The 13,911-nt window shown below is 57.7% G+C and overlaps 1 long non-coding RNA gene across 1 annotated transcript in view; it reads left to right on the forward strand.

The window, feature by feature from the left end:
* Positions 1–6: 6 nt before the first annotated feature.
* Positions 7–13,911, forward strand: part of LOC107184060 — a 24,174-nt gene continuing 10,269 nt past the window's right edge. Inside the window, exons 1-2 of the long non-coding RNA XR_001514885.1 lie at positions 7–1,880; positions 5,957–5,962. This is a non-coding gene — a long non-coding RNA (uncharacterized LOC107184060). The remainder of the gene's footprint in view (positions 1,881–5,956; positions 5,963–13,911) is intronic.

Genomic DNA, 13,911 nt, shown 5'->3' on the forward strand with positions numbered 1-13,911 from the left:
GGGCGGGTCGGCATGATCCACGGCCCTCGGGCTCTGCAGGCTCAGGGCCTGGTGAAAACCCGGACCCCCGTGTGCTCGGGGTCTCTCGCTGCCCCTGGTGCTGGGGGCTGCAGTGGGAGGGAGGAGCACCCCATCCGACCCTCCACACCCACGAGACAGACGTTTCATTATCTCGCACTCGACGGTTTTGACTGCTTGCCTGAGAAAGTTCTGTTTTTCCAGGTATTGTCCCTAGAATTAGGATTGGACCTGGGCTTGGCTGTGATGAACAGAAACTTTAAACAACCGCGGGTTCAACAGAAAAGACTCCTATTTGTCTTTCACGGTCGACAGTCCAGAGGGAGGCTGGACTAGTGTGGGGGCTCCCTATGGTGCCAGAGGCCCGGGTCCTTCCTGTCGTTTCTCTGTTCTACATGGTTTCTTCCTCAGGGTCACCACGTGGGCCAGTGTGGCTGCTGGAGGCCAGCCATTGCACCTTCATCCCAGCTAGCGGAAGGGAGTGTGGGGGAGAAGAGCACCCTTTCCCCTAACACACACACACACACACACACACACACACACACACACACACACTAGCACACCTGTGGTGTCTGCTTACATCCGTAGGCCCCAGTCACATTCTGTAGGGACGACTGGGAAATGGAGTCTTTATACTGGGTGCCCATGCTTGGCTAATCCAGGGGTTTGTCTCTAAGAAAGCAGGGGACAGGCTCCTGGGGGACCAAGCTGGCCTGGGCTCTGCTCCCAGCAAGACCGACAGGCCCTGGGTGACACTGGCCACCAGAGTCAGAATAAGTAGAGCAGGGGCAGGACAGGTGTTTGAGGGTCTGTCCTCCCCAACAACGCCCAGAGCTTTCGCTGCCCTCTCCGTGCCCGGCCCATGCAGCCACATGCCCGCTTGGGCCTGCACCTCATTCTCTGCTCTGTGCACGTCACCCAATCCCATGAGGGGTATCACCAATCACCCCATTATGCAGGGGTGATCCATGGCACAGAGCGCTTGGGTGCCCCCAGTTCGAGGTAAGCGGAGGGGCAGGATGTGGCCCCGAGCCTTCCTGGGGATGTGGCTGGAGCACGTGCAGAGCTGGGCCCTAACTGAGCTGCCCTCTTGGGTCCCCTCAACATAGCTGCCTTGGTTTCTATCTGTGTATCATCCCACCTCCGCCCAGGACCAGATGAGCCGGGCACACCTGGGTCCCATGGGCACCTTGTCTGATCCCAGGGATGGTGCAGCTCTGCCGTGGAGATGCAGGGCTGCAGGTGGCTGAGGCAGCCAGCAGCTTGATGGTGGGCAGGTGGCATCCAGAACTGTGTCCCCAGCTGTGGGGTGGGGTGCTGTGGACAGGGCAGGGGGACCGAGGGCCCCGTGGCTCTGGGCTCAGGTGAAGGGCCACTGCAGAGCTCTGGGGGCTGAGTTGTCCCTCCCATGGGTGCCGGCTGAGGGGCATGGATAGGGGGCCTGTTGCCCACCACTGGAGCCTGCTTACCACGGAGGCCCCTCCCCCGTTCTCTGGACAAGTCCCCAAGAGGGCAGGGAGGTGGTGACAGCACATTGCCCAGCGCTGGTGGGGCCCCACACAGGCACAGGTGCCCCCACAGACACCCTGCCCTGCTTGCTGTCACCCATGTCCCCCTGGGTTCCATCACATAGGGCAGATTGCAGGTACCTCTCTGTCCAAGATTGCGCGGGCACAGGGGACCCGGGGTGTGTGCGGCGGCTGCAGGGCTCAGAGGGGACTGTGGTCAGTGGTGTGACAGGACACATTGTAGGCAGGAGCTCTGGGCAGGGGCAGGAGGCCCAGCTCTGGAGGGGGGAGGGCTCCTTCAGTCCCCACCCCAGGTAGACACCCCTCTCGCACCCAGAGGAGGCTGCCTGAGGAGTGACCCACCACACCCATCCTTTCACTCAGCGAGGCCACTTGGAAAGGCCGCCCACGTCCCGAATCCTGAATCCGAGGCTTTTTCTAGATTGGTGTCCTCAGGCCTGGCCCTGGACTCCACTGAGCCTGAAAGGGATCAGAGGAGGGCCCCTATCCTGGGGGAGGGGGCTCCCGCTGGAGGGGGGCCCTCAGGCCTCAGGTCAGTGGGAGGTGCTGCTCCAGGTCCAGACCTGCCTGGCCTGGCTCCTGGTGCCCACAGACTTGCCCAGTGCCTGTCGTCCAGCTCCTCTTCCTGCTCTGTGCCCTCGGACTCACATGCGCCACCCCCCCGGGACTCTCAGGCCTGCAGCCCCCAAATAAAAAAAACCTGCAGGAAACTGCTGTGAGCTCCTGCCGGAAAGCTCCCCTCTGAGTGGTCATCAGGCCCACAGCTACTGTGCGCATGCGTGTGCGTGTGCACATGTGTGCGCGCGTGTGCACATGTGTGCGCGTGTGTGTGCACGTGGGCGGGCGCTGGAGCAGTCAGCCTGGGAAGGAGCTCACAGGTAGAGGGGCCTTGAGGAGGCCTGTGGCATACCAGCTCTGGGGTCTCCGGCAGCCCTGGCCAACATGCTGGGCAGCTTTTTTCCAGGTAGAGCCCCATCCTCCCTGGATCAGCATTTCTGGGGAGTCCTGAAGCAAGCCTGGAGCCTGGACTCTCGGGGGTCCACAGTGGGCTGGGGATAGTGAGAGCCACTGCTGGGATCCCCTTAAAAAGTAGAAACGCCGGGAGAGAACCGTGGGCAGGAAGCTGGCCGGTGCCAAACCAAAGTTGATCTGTTTGGGGGTCAGAGACTGGAACAGAAACGGGGCCTCCAGCCTGTCCCCCACCTCCAAGGCCGAAGCTGCCCAGAGCAACGCCTCTGGTGTACGTCTCACTTTCTGGACGCTCGTGCCCAAATCTCCCCTGGCCTCCTCCTGCAGCTCCTCCCGTCCTGACCGGAAGCAAAGGGCATGAAGGGTGCGGGGGCGTGGGGACTGCTTGCCAACCTCGACTACCTCCTCCCGCCAGGCTCCCTTTGCCCTCCTCTCCGTGGGCCTTCTCCCAGCCTCCAGCAGGGCTCTGTCCCCCACCCCCTGGCTTGTCCCTGGCCTGGGCAGCCGTCCTTGAGGACTCGCTGGGGGTGGACACCCACGAAGTCCCAGAGTCCGGGTACCAGTGGGTCCTCAGGAGCCCCTGCCTGGCTGCAGCCATCGCCTACGTTTGTAAGACGCAGAATGTGGTTTCTTTCCACATAAAAGTAAAATGTTCAGCTCACGAAGCTGGCGTTCACTTCTGCCAACGCAGAAGCGGTGTCACCGGAGACCCTGGTGCGTGGGTCCTCTGACACCTTTCCACGGAAGCTGCCTGCTGGTCTTCAAGGGCGGCCGTGGGCGGTGGCGGGCTGGGCAGGAGAGAGCCCAGTGGGCAGTGTGGAGCCGAGGATCATCCCAGCTGACCCTCCTGCCAGGAGGGAGCTGGGATGGGACCTGTCTCAATCTACAATCAGCCAGTGGACAGAGAGACCTGTGAGCAGGAGTCCCGTTCAGCAGAGCCAGAGACCACGTGGTCAAGTGCATCTACGGAGCACCTGCTGTATGCACCCACTGTGAGAAGCCAGGAGAAGGCATGGCCATGCCCTTGAGCCCTCAGAGCCTGCTGGACCAGGGACAGCGGGATTCTGGGGGGCTGAGGGGCAGCTCTTTGCTGCCCTGGCTGCAGTCTCTGTCACCCCTCCCTCAGATGTCACCTAGCTCTCCTCTGACTCAGTGCATGGTCAGTCCTGAAGCCCATGACGGATGGTCACTCAGCCTTGGTTTGCCTAGTTCACTGCCCTCAGATGGCCTGTGTCACCCCTACTATGACTCCTCTTTGCATGCAGCCCACACCTGGGCACAGGAGCCCAGGGCACTCACCCAGTAGAGGCCAATGGCCCTATCCCCTCCCACATTCCAGACAAGAGAACTGTTGTAATAAAGCCAAGCTGTATCCTGGGCAGCTTGTGGTCCACTAATACCTTCAGCCCTTTCTTCGGGACCTGATCTTGGCCCGGACAGTGAGATGCAGGTGTCAGTTTGGCAACTCAGGTCAGATATTTTCTCCCTGTTACATTTTTTAAAATATATTTTATTCATTGTTTACAGAGAGGAAGGGAGAGAGAGAGTTTGAAACATCAATGAGAGAGAAACATTGATCAGCTGCTTCCCGCACACCTCCTACTGGGGATGTGCCCACAACCCAGGTATGTGCCCTTGACCAGAATCGAACCTGGGACCTTTCAGTCCGCAGGGCGAAGCTCTAACCACTGAGCACACCGGTCAGGGCTCCCTGTTACACGTTATCTCTGGGCCTGGACAGGTCTCTCCCGCCCTGTGGCTCTCCTGCCAGAGTCCTGAAGCTGCCTCCCTCCTGTGCTCGGCGTCACAGTCCAGTGGCCAGTGTGTGCCCTGTGGAGGCCCCACTCCAGCCGCCGCCTCCTCCCACAGCTGCGGCCGGGAGCTGGAGATGGCTGAGCCCTGCCCCGCCAGCTGGAGCAGAAGGAGCTGAGTCCCTCCGTGACATTCAGAGGTGCTGAGTTTGCAGCGCAGGCGGGCTTGACATTCGCATTGGAATCAGTGTGTTGACTTGCTCCCTGTGCTCCTGTAGTCTCCAAGGCCTCCGGCTGCTCCTCAGTGAGCCCTCACTGCCTGGGGCAGACCTGGTGTGGGCACCTGCAGCCCATCCAGCCCATGTACCCTCACCCTGGGGCCAGTGTCCCCATTATTTTAGTGCCTCACTCTCCTGTCACCTCCCGGGGGTCAGGGGCTGGCTCTTCTTTCAAACTCAGTGCTGACACAGGACGTGTATACAGTCGGTGCCCAGTCATCTGGCACAGGGTATGTATACACTCGGTGCCCAGTCAGGCAGAGAAGCATCGGTGACTCTACCGTGTGCCACTCCACCCTCTGCCTCCTGGAGCTGCGGCAGATGCAGCTGACACAGATGGATGCCCACTGGCTAAAGTGCGGAAGGCTCTCCTCCTCTGTAGACGAATGCAGCTTGAGTGGGAGCTGAGAGGACCCGTGGGAGGAGTGACGGGGCCCTGGGCAGATGTGCCGGGAGAAGACTCATCCCAGCCTGGTCCCTCCCAGGCTTGTGATGGGTGTGGAGGGTGGGGCTTGGGCTCACCTGGTGTGTGGGGGTGGGGAGCTGGCTGTGAGCACAGGCCAAGTGGTTAATGGGGAACAAACACCAGACAGGGTCCTGGTCCCGGGAGGGGAGGGGTGCTGGGCCTGGCTTCCCAGTGTGACCATAGGCGCATTCCACCCGGTAAAGAATCTGTGAGTTATTTGAGCCAAACTGTCAACAACTGCCAGGAAGCAGAACCTCAATGGCTCCAGACAATGCTCCGGAGAAAGGTGCCTTTTACCTATTTTTATAAGTTACCATCCGAAGTGAAGACACAGTGAGTGACATGAACTCCACTGGCGGTGGATGAGGGAGGCGGGAGAGAGCAAAACAGGAAGCCTCTGGGACTGGATAAAAAGTAAAATGACGGACCATGCTTCTCTCACACAGGTGGGTGACGGATGGTTAACTCAACAATTAACACAATAATGATAACAATGAGGGAATCTGTGGCCTCCGCCCTGGCACCCTGGCACATTGGTTGTGCCCTGAGGGGTCCAGAAAAAGGGAAGTTACAGGTTACCCTGACAGTCCACAGGAATATGATCTTAGATGCAAAAAGACAACAGACTCAGTAAGAATCAAAAGTTGATCTTTGTCGGGGAAGATACTGGCCTAGGACATGACTACCCACTATGAACTGGAAAGGTTTTAATTTCGGACCATCCTATGGTTACTCCAGGTCTATGAGTTGCAAGGCTGCCACGCAGGCCTTCCCTGAGGTAGTCAGGTCAGCAGGTGCCCCTTTCGTCCACACCAGTCACTATGGGCCAGCAAGATGCCTGGAGACAGCTCTCTCCCTTGGCGGCTCCTGGTACTCAGCTCCTGTGAGTTCTGGAGTGTACTTGGTCTTCCCCGGGGCTTCCTGATGGTGCACTCCACAGGACAGGCAGAGGTGGGGTGGTCCAGATGCTGGGAGAGGGGCCCTTAGACTCGATCTCCTTGGCCCTTGAGTCAGAGAACACACAAGTGAGAGCTTGGACTCATGAACAGGCTGAGAACCACCAGAGGGTTCAATGTCAGTCCTCACAACCGAGGCACTGCCCTTCCCCACCCCCAGGGAAAGGCCAGCATACAGGTGAGGCCCTGGGTCCTGCCGGCTGCTGCTCTCCACTTCTGCGCCCTCAGCTGTGGTCTGTTCTTGTGTCCAGGAGGACACATTGGCCCTGAGCCGTGTGGGCAGCCAGGGCTGTCCTGGGGGAGCCAGCTGCCCAGCCCCAGGATGGAGGGAGGCTGGTCCGGGCTCACGGACGCAGGAAGGTCGAGGTCTGACAGCACCCAAGGTCGCACTGCTGCCCAGTGGAACCCCTGACAGAGGCTCAGTGGGGAGGCCACACCCATGGCCACGTGGCAGCAGGAACCAGGTGGCTGCAGACCCCCGCCCTGCTCTCTGCACCCTGACACCCCCCATTTGTGCTCCGGCCGCAGGAGACTGTTGGGGTGCAGGTGGGCTCACTTGCCAGGAGCAGTGGTGCCTCAGGAGCCTTGGTGTCTCCCGGTGCTGACAGATGGGGGGGACACAGGGAGCAGGATGGGGTGGGTGGCGGTGAGAGAGTCTCCTTGATCCAATTCTCTATATAACTCTACGGAAATGGTTACAGACACTGTGCGTTAGTTTTGTGATTTAAAACACTGAGCCAATTTCCAATCAGTTTACCACTAAGGAAATAAAGTAATAAGAAGATCAAGGTAGACCAGGCAGTGAAACCTGCTTGGGGGGTCCCAGGCACCGAGGCTGGGCCCTGCCAGGCTGGTCCCAGAGCCTGTGGCCGTGACCCTCCAGGGCCACAGGCCTGGTGCTGAGAAGGTGAGAGAAAGGACCAGTCAATATTTTATGTGCCTTTTCAAAAACGGGGCCTAGAGAGGCCTCTGTTTGCCAGAGAGCCTACCGGCACTGATAAGCCAACGACACGGAAAGCCGCAGGCATGTCAGCGGTTGGAAGGTTGGACGCCACAGCTCGAAGTCCTGCCTGTCACCTGCCACTGGGCGCTGGGAGGGAGGGCACCTGCTGTCTGTCTGAAGCAGCTGTGGCTGGGAAAGAGGGGTGCCTTTGCTGGCAGGCCCCTGACTGTAGGGGCAGGACAGATGGACCGTCCCTGTGGGAGAGCGTCCTGGTGAAGCTCCATGCAGAGATGGTGGGTGGTCCAGCTCCCGGTCCACAAGCCTGGTTGCCCACACAAGGCAGAAGGCAGAGCTCAGATTGCAGGGGTATCTGGACCCCCTCATGGAAATCACCTTGCAGGGGACAGAGTGGGCCAATGGGGTTTTCTTAGTCTCACTGAGCCCCGTCTGCCCGATACCACCCCAAGACTGGCCAGGCCAGGGCATGGTGGGCTGAGCTGCCTGACTCCTGCCAGTGGGGCCTGAGTCTGGGCCGGGGAGATCCCCAGTGCGGGGAGGGTCCTCCCCTCTCCTGTGTTTATCTTTCCTCTAAATGTCCCCCCACTTCTGTCCAACACATGGATAGACCTCGACAAGGGCACAGACCTCGACAGCTGCAAATACATGGGGTGCTGGCAACGCCATGTTCAAGCTCACATGGAGGAGTCAGGATCCTGTCACCCCCAGGCCCCAGTCACCAGCTACACCCCAGGCCCAGGCTGACCCTTTGCCAGCATTTGCTCAGTGCTCAGCTCAGCCTCTGCAACACCCTGGCATTTCCGAGGTGGTTGCTAGAATGCGAGCACCTTCCTGTGAGAGGGGAGCACCCACAGGACAGCGGTGCTGCCGCTGAGCCCCACTGAGAAGCCACCACCACGCCCAGGTGTTGGCGTCCCCCAGGCTTGGGCAACAGGGGAGCAGGTGTGGGCCTACCCCTGGCCCCGAGGAAAGGGGGGTCTGGTGGGAAGGAGGAAAGGAGGCAGCAGACCACCACTCTCTCCCGGGACTCCCCCAATGACACTCTTCTCCTTGGTGAGTTCTGTGTTCTGTGTGCTCCTCGAAGAGGGTAAGCTTGTCTCCCGTCTGCATGACCCCCCTCTCACCAGAGCTGAATGGAAAGGTTCTGTGGGGGAGCACAGGAGACTTGGTTGGAAAGTTTGTAAGGAGGAAATTCTGGAAAAAGGAGTGGGCTGAAGGCGACCTGCTCTGTTTATCAGAAATCTGACTTAGGGGAGTTTGGCCAAAGGCGGCACCCCTAATTGTTCCTTGACCTTTCCAAAGAAGTCTGTGCACATGCAGACTCTCAGGTGTTTACCAGAATCTTTATGCTTATCTTTGGTGTCCTTGCTTAAAGGACACACAATAAAAGCCTGAAGAGGCAGGCGATTGAGGCTGCCTGGTTCCTTTAGCCAGGCAGTCCCTTAGCCCTCTCTTTCACAGCAAACCTGCATCAGAGTAATCATTCATCTGTCGCTCAGGGTCTGCTGGTCAACCCTGGCAAGGTTCTCTTCTGGGCCTCAGTTTCCCTGTCTTCAAGATGTCCTCCAGAATAAATGAGACCTTAGACACAGCACCCCTGTTCACTCATCTGCCCCCTTGGGAGCTGAGCTAGTATCCCCTCTTCTCCCAATCTCACAGCAATCCAGGTCAGGGCCAGAGACTTCAAAGAGCTCACAGGCAGCCCAGCTGGCATGGCTCAGTGATAGAGTGTGGATCTATGATCTGGGAGGTCACGGTTTGATTCTGGTCAGGGCACATGCGTGAGTTGTGGGCTCAATCCCCAGTGTGGGTGGTGTGGGAGGCAGCCGATCAATGATTCTCTCTCACCAGTGATGTTTCTATCTCTCTCTCACTCTCTCTTCCTCTCTGAAATCAATAAAAAGTGTTTTTTTTAAAAAACAACCAAAATACAAAGAGCTCACAGCCGGAAGAGATGTGACCAGCAGAGGCACGTTCAGGTTGCTATGGAAACATGCAGGCTATGGGCTGGGGATGGGCCCCAGAAGGTCTCAGCTGAGGTGTTGAAAGATGAATGGGTTTCTGAGCAGAGCAGGGCGGGGAAGAGGTGGGCGCCGGGGACAGAGCTGGGTGATGACAAAGCTGCGGGGATGCTGGAGAGGAGGCGCCTGGGCCCACACAGGTGCCAGACCGTCTCTTTAGAAACCTCCCGGCAGAACCAACAGCAGGGCTCACGGGGTGTCTCCCTGGCTTGGGTGTGCACAGATGGCCCGCGATGGCCAATTCCTCCCGTCTGTAAGCGCATGCTCTCCACCACGCGCTCCTGTGATGCTCCAGGTAGACCCAAGACAAGTGTGGGTGCCGCAGACTGTCAGCCAGGCCAAGCGCCAGGGTCCACCAGGTGGGCCTCGGAGGGGCACATGAGTCCCCCGCTCTGTCTGCACTCAAGGTCCCCTAAACAAAGTCCTTCCCCAGCTCTTCCAAACAGCAGGTCACTGGGGAGGGCTCTTTCCTGGCTACAGCTCCGAGCTGTGTCCCTAAGTGCCTGGCCCTTGGCAAGTGCTGGGGAGCAGATGGCTGTCCTGCTGGGGGCTGGGCACCAATGTAGCTGTGATTGAATAGGGAGACCAGGGCGACCACAGGCCTCAGCCCTGCACATCACAGAGCCCCTCCCAGGAGCAGCCTGGTGTCCCCTTGCAGGACTGCAGGCGGGTGTCGGGGGAGCCGTCTGCAGCACCGGGTGCAGGGGTTGTGTGCTGGCAGCCCCTCTTTGGAGAGGCAGGCTCCCTGGCACCTGGTCTGAGGGAGAGGCAGGGAGGGTGCCTTTGTTCTGGAGTGGCGAGGGCCTTGCAGGGGCACCCCAGCTTCCTCTGCCTTTTCCTTTCCTGGAAAAGCCCTTTTGCTGTTTGCCTTGAGCCACTCAGGGTCCCAGAGCCACGGCCACGGCCACGCGGCTGCCCCTAGTGGCTGCCAGTGGTGGCCGGATGTTTGTCCTCTGGGTGCTCACTGGATGTGCTGCCTCAGACCTCCCTGTTTTCTTCCTTCTCTGCCTGAATCACCACCTTTCGACTCATAATCAGCATGAGTGGAAAGGGCCCACCCACACAGGAGCCAGACCCATGGGCTGTCTCAGGAGGCCTGGGCCGGCAAGGTCACCCAAGGTCGTCTCCTTATGTCCTGGTCATGCGTTGCTGAGGATTCAGCTCTTGAACACCCTGGATGATGGGTGTGGGCTGTGGGGCGAGGGGGTTGGAGAGGAGAGTCAAAGGGAAGGGGGTTGGGCATGGCCCTGCCCTGGGGTGTTCTCCCCGCGCGCCCCTCCCCCAACCTCCCTAGAGGCTGCATGCAGCAAGCAGAACCAGGAGCGTAGAAATCCCATTAAAACCACTCCGCTCTGAGCTAGCGGTCGCTCCCTCAGAAGCCGCCGGAGCCCCTGGTGAGCGGAGGGCCTGCGGCACCAGCTCCTGAGCCCGCAGATGCAGGGCCCGCACGCTCCGCTGCTCAGCTCGCCTGCTGGCATCCCGGCTTGGGAGGAGCCAGGGGGCGCTTGTTCGGGCAGAAGCTACAATTACAAGGAATATCAGCCATGCTCTGTTAACTGTGATGGTTTTGTGCGAGTAAAGAAAACACATGCTAACCTGGCTGGGGTTGTACCCGGGGCTTGGGGCTCACCTGGAAATGCGGCCCATCTCCCCATCCAGGAGCTGCCTGTACCATGGAAAGATGAACAGCCCTGTTGCAGACACCGGAGGCTGCAGCCTTTGCAACCCCCTAGCCTGCACTGCCTGTGATCCGTAACCTTCATACCCATCTTACTCCTCTGCCTGCTTCCCCGGGCGATCTTTGTCCTTGCACCCCATCTGCGCAGCTGGCCTGCGAGGGGAGGGGCAGAGAGATAGATGTCTGTGGCTGACCCGCTGCTCTCCTAGCCGCTGCAGGATTGGAATAGACGCTCATAGGGATTCAACCCCGTCTCTGCTGAGTTGGCTCAAGTAGTGACAGCAGCCCGTTGTTGTCCAGTTTCAAGTTCACTGTAGGCAAGGGGAGCATTGCAGCTAATTAGCCAGGGAGGTGAAGTGTGGGGCCCCTAATAGGAGCACCATCATCCGCCCTAGCGCCTTTGGGGGGGCTCATCAGGCAGGAGTCTGATTTGGGTGAGCGGGTGCTGTAGGCAGAAGAGGGGGAGGCCCCCCCTTCCCACAGAGCCCAGCCCCAACGTGAGGCCGGGACTTTGGCTTTGAGGGCCCCTTTCCCTGCAGTCCAGTGGCACAGCCCCCACCCCCCTGAAGTCCTGCTGTGACCCTGGCCCTTATCTGTGGGCACCCCAGGCAGGTCTGGCCTCAGGTCTGGTACCCTGGGGGCTCATCTGAGGGGTTTTGCTGCAAAGGGCCTCTGGGCCTGTGCAATTAACCACGACATTGAAGAAAGGCCTCCATGTTACCAAGTGGCCCCGTTGCCCTGGACTGCAGCTACATTGGTCTGAGACCCAGCGGGGAGCTGAGCGTTGATGGGAAAACTTTGAGCCACTTAATTCTGGGAGAAGATTGGGGTCAGGCCTGAACGAATTGGCTCCCTCCCGGGGCATCAGGATGACGTCTTTGCACAGGGTTTTCACTATAAAAATGTTCAGGGCAGAAATAGAATATTGGGGACCAGCTATAATTACAAGAAATATTAATCATGCTCTTTTAACCGTGATGGGTCTGTTCTGATTAGAGAAAGCACAAACTTACCTGGCTGAGACCCCTTGACTGTCCCGTTACAAAGAGCCATCCTGTGCCCTCCTGTAACCCTTGTAAAGGAAGCTGAGCTCTCCCATGGGGCCGTGGGCAGCCCACTGGCTCTGAACTGTTCCCTCGTGCGCACGCTTTCAACCCAGCCACGGTGTAACTGGACAGCCAAGGGGTCCGGCTGCTGTCACTACTCGAGCAGTTCAGCAGAGACAGGGTGGAATCCTGTATGAGCGCGTGTTCCAATCCTGCCGGCAGCGTGGGAGAGCAGCCAGTCACCCACAGACATCTGCTCTGCCCCCCATAAGCCAGCTGCTAATATTGGGTAGAAGGACGAAGACTACGTGGGGAAGTAGGAATTACAGGCAGGGCAAGTAGGCACGGGCTAATGTTACAGGCAGTGTGGGCTGGGGGGTCGCAGAGGGTGGGCACTTCCAGGACTAGACTGTCTCAGGCATGAGGTTGGAAATCTTTCCTTGAGGCAGTTCTCAGGACAGGAGGATGGCCGCTTTCCTGTGTGAGTTGCCATGTCCCAGGGCGTCCACCTCCCAGCCAGGCTAGAATGTGCTTTCTAATCAGAACAATGCCTGACACTGCGGTTAACAGAGCATGGTTGATGTTTCCAATATCCCACTTCTGCCCCAGCAGAGGCGCCCGGCTGACATTTCTCGTTGCCCTCACCCTCGGCCTCCTCCCGCGCCTCGCAGCAGGCAGTCGGATGTGGTTGGTGATGACCAGGTGATGCGGGCCGGTCCTGGAGCTGCTCACTCCTCAGCGGGTGAAGGGCAGGGCCTGGCATGGCCTGGACGTCATTGCAGGTCTCCAGCCCTCCAGCTCACTAACACCCCGATCTGAGCTCTGGAGTGCGGGGACCATGCGCCTGCCCTGCTCAGTCCCCCGGGGCTGGCCAGGCGCCAGGACATGGGCTGATGGGATGTTTGTAGTGACAGAAACATTCACACCTGTGAAGAGTTTTGGAGTTTATTTGAGCCAAACTGTCAACAATTGCCGAGACACAGAATCTCAACCCATTAAGACAAAGCTCCAGAGAACGGCAGATTCTTCACCTTGTTTTATACGTCACCATCAGAGGAGACGTAGCGGGTTCCATGAAGTCCATTGGTGATAGACTGGGGAGGCGGGAGGGAGCAAAGCGGGAAGCCTCTGGGATTGGATAAAAAGGAAAATGATGGGCACATGCTTCTTTTACACAGGTGGGTGCAGGACAGTTCACAGTCCACAGGATAACAGTAACAACGAGGGGATCTGTGGTCTATGCCTGTGGCTCCATTTGTTGTAGCAGAAAGATCCAGGAAAAGGGAAGTTACAAGTTACACTGACATTTCAAACGGACGTTATCTAAATGCAAAAAGGCAATAGGCTCAGCTAAGATCAAAGATGATCTTTGCCAGGGAAGATACTGGCCTAGGACATGACCACCCACCACATGACTATTCACCTTGTTTTAATTTCAGACCATCCTTTGTGGTTAATTTAGGTCTGAGTTTGCGAGGCTGTCCACAAGGGGCAGAAATATAATATTAGGGACCAGCTATTAGTTATAAGAAACGTTAATCACGCTCTCTTAACCGCGTGGACGAAAGGGGCCACTTGCTGACCTGACTAGCTCAGGGAGGCCTGTGCGGCGGCCTTGCAAACATTTACAGCCACATTGCCCGCATTGCCTGTGATCTGTAACCATTACACCCATCCTGACTCCTTCTGCCTACTTCCCAATTGTGAGAAATTCTCACCTGTCCAAATTCAAACAACAGACTTGGAGACATGAAGCATGGCAAAAGCGAAACCTTTAATACATTCTCCGTTCTTGATTCTTGAGAGCGGGTGTCTGTGGGCAGACAGTATGCCTAGCGCAGTGATCACAGGCAATTTAACCCTGTGGGGCGAGAGTCCCTCCTCGGGTTCCTCATTGGCTGAGTACTATGGGGTTAACAGCCTTTCCCGTATGTAGCCTAGGTCCTATTGTCTCCTATTGGGCTATTTTTAAAAAATGGGCTGAGGCCTTTCCTAGTTGTCCCCACCTCCCTTTGTCTAGGCTGGTGATGGCGAACCTTTTGAGCTCGGCGTGTCAAAATTTTGAAAAACCCTAACTTAACTCTGGTGCCATGTCACATATAGAAATATTCATAATTTTTTAAAAATATGCAACCATAGTAAAAAAAGATTTATATTTTTGATATTTATTTTATATATTTAAATGCCATTTAACAAAGAAAAATCAACCAAAAACTATGTATAAAATGAACAAAAACA

Source organism: Myotis davidii, unplaced genomic scaffold (genome assembly GCF_000327345.1).
Source record: "Myotis davidii unplaced genomic scaffold, ASM32734v1 scaffold244, whole genome shotgun sequence".
In the NCBI taxonomy this organism is placed as follows: Eukaryota; Metazoa; Chordata; class Mammalia; order Chiroptera; family Vespertilionidae; genus Myotis; species Myotis davidii.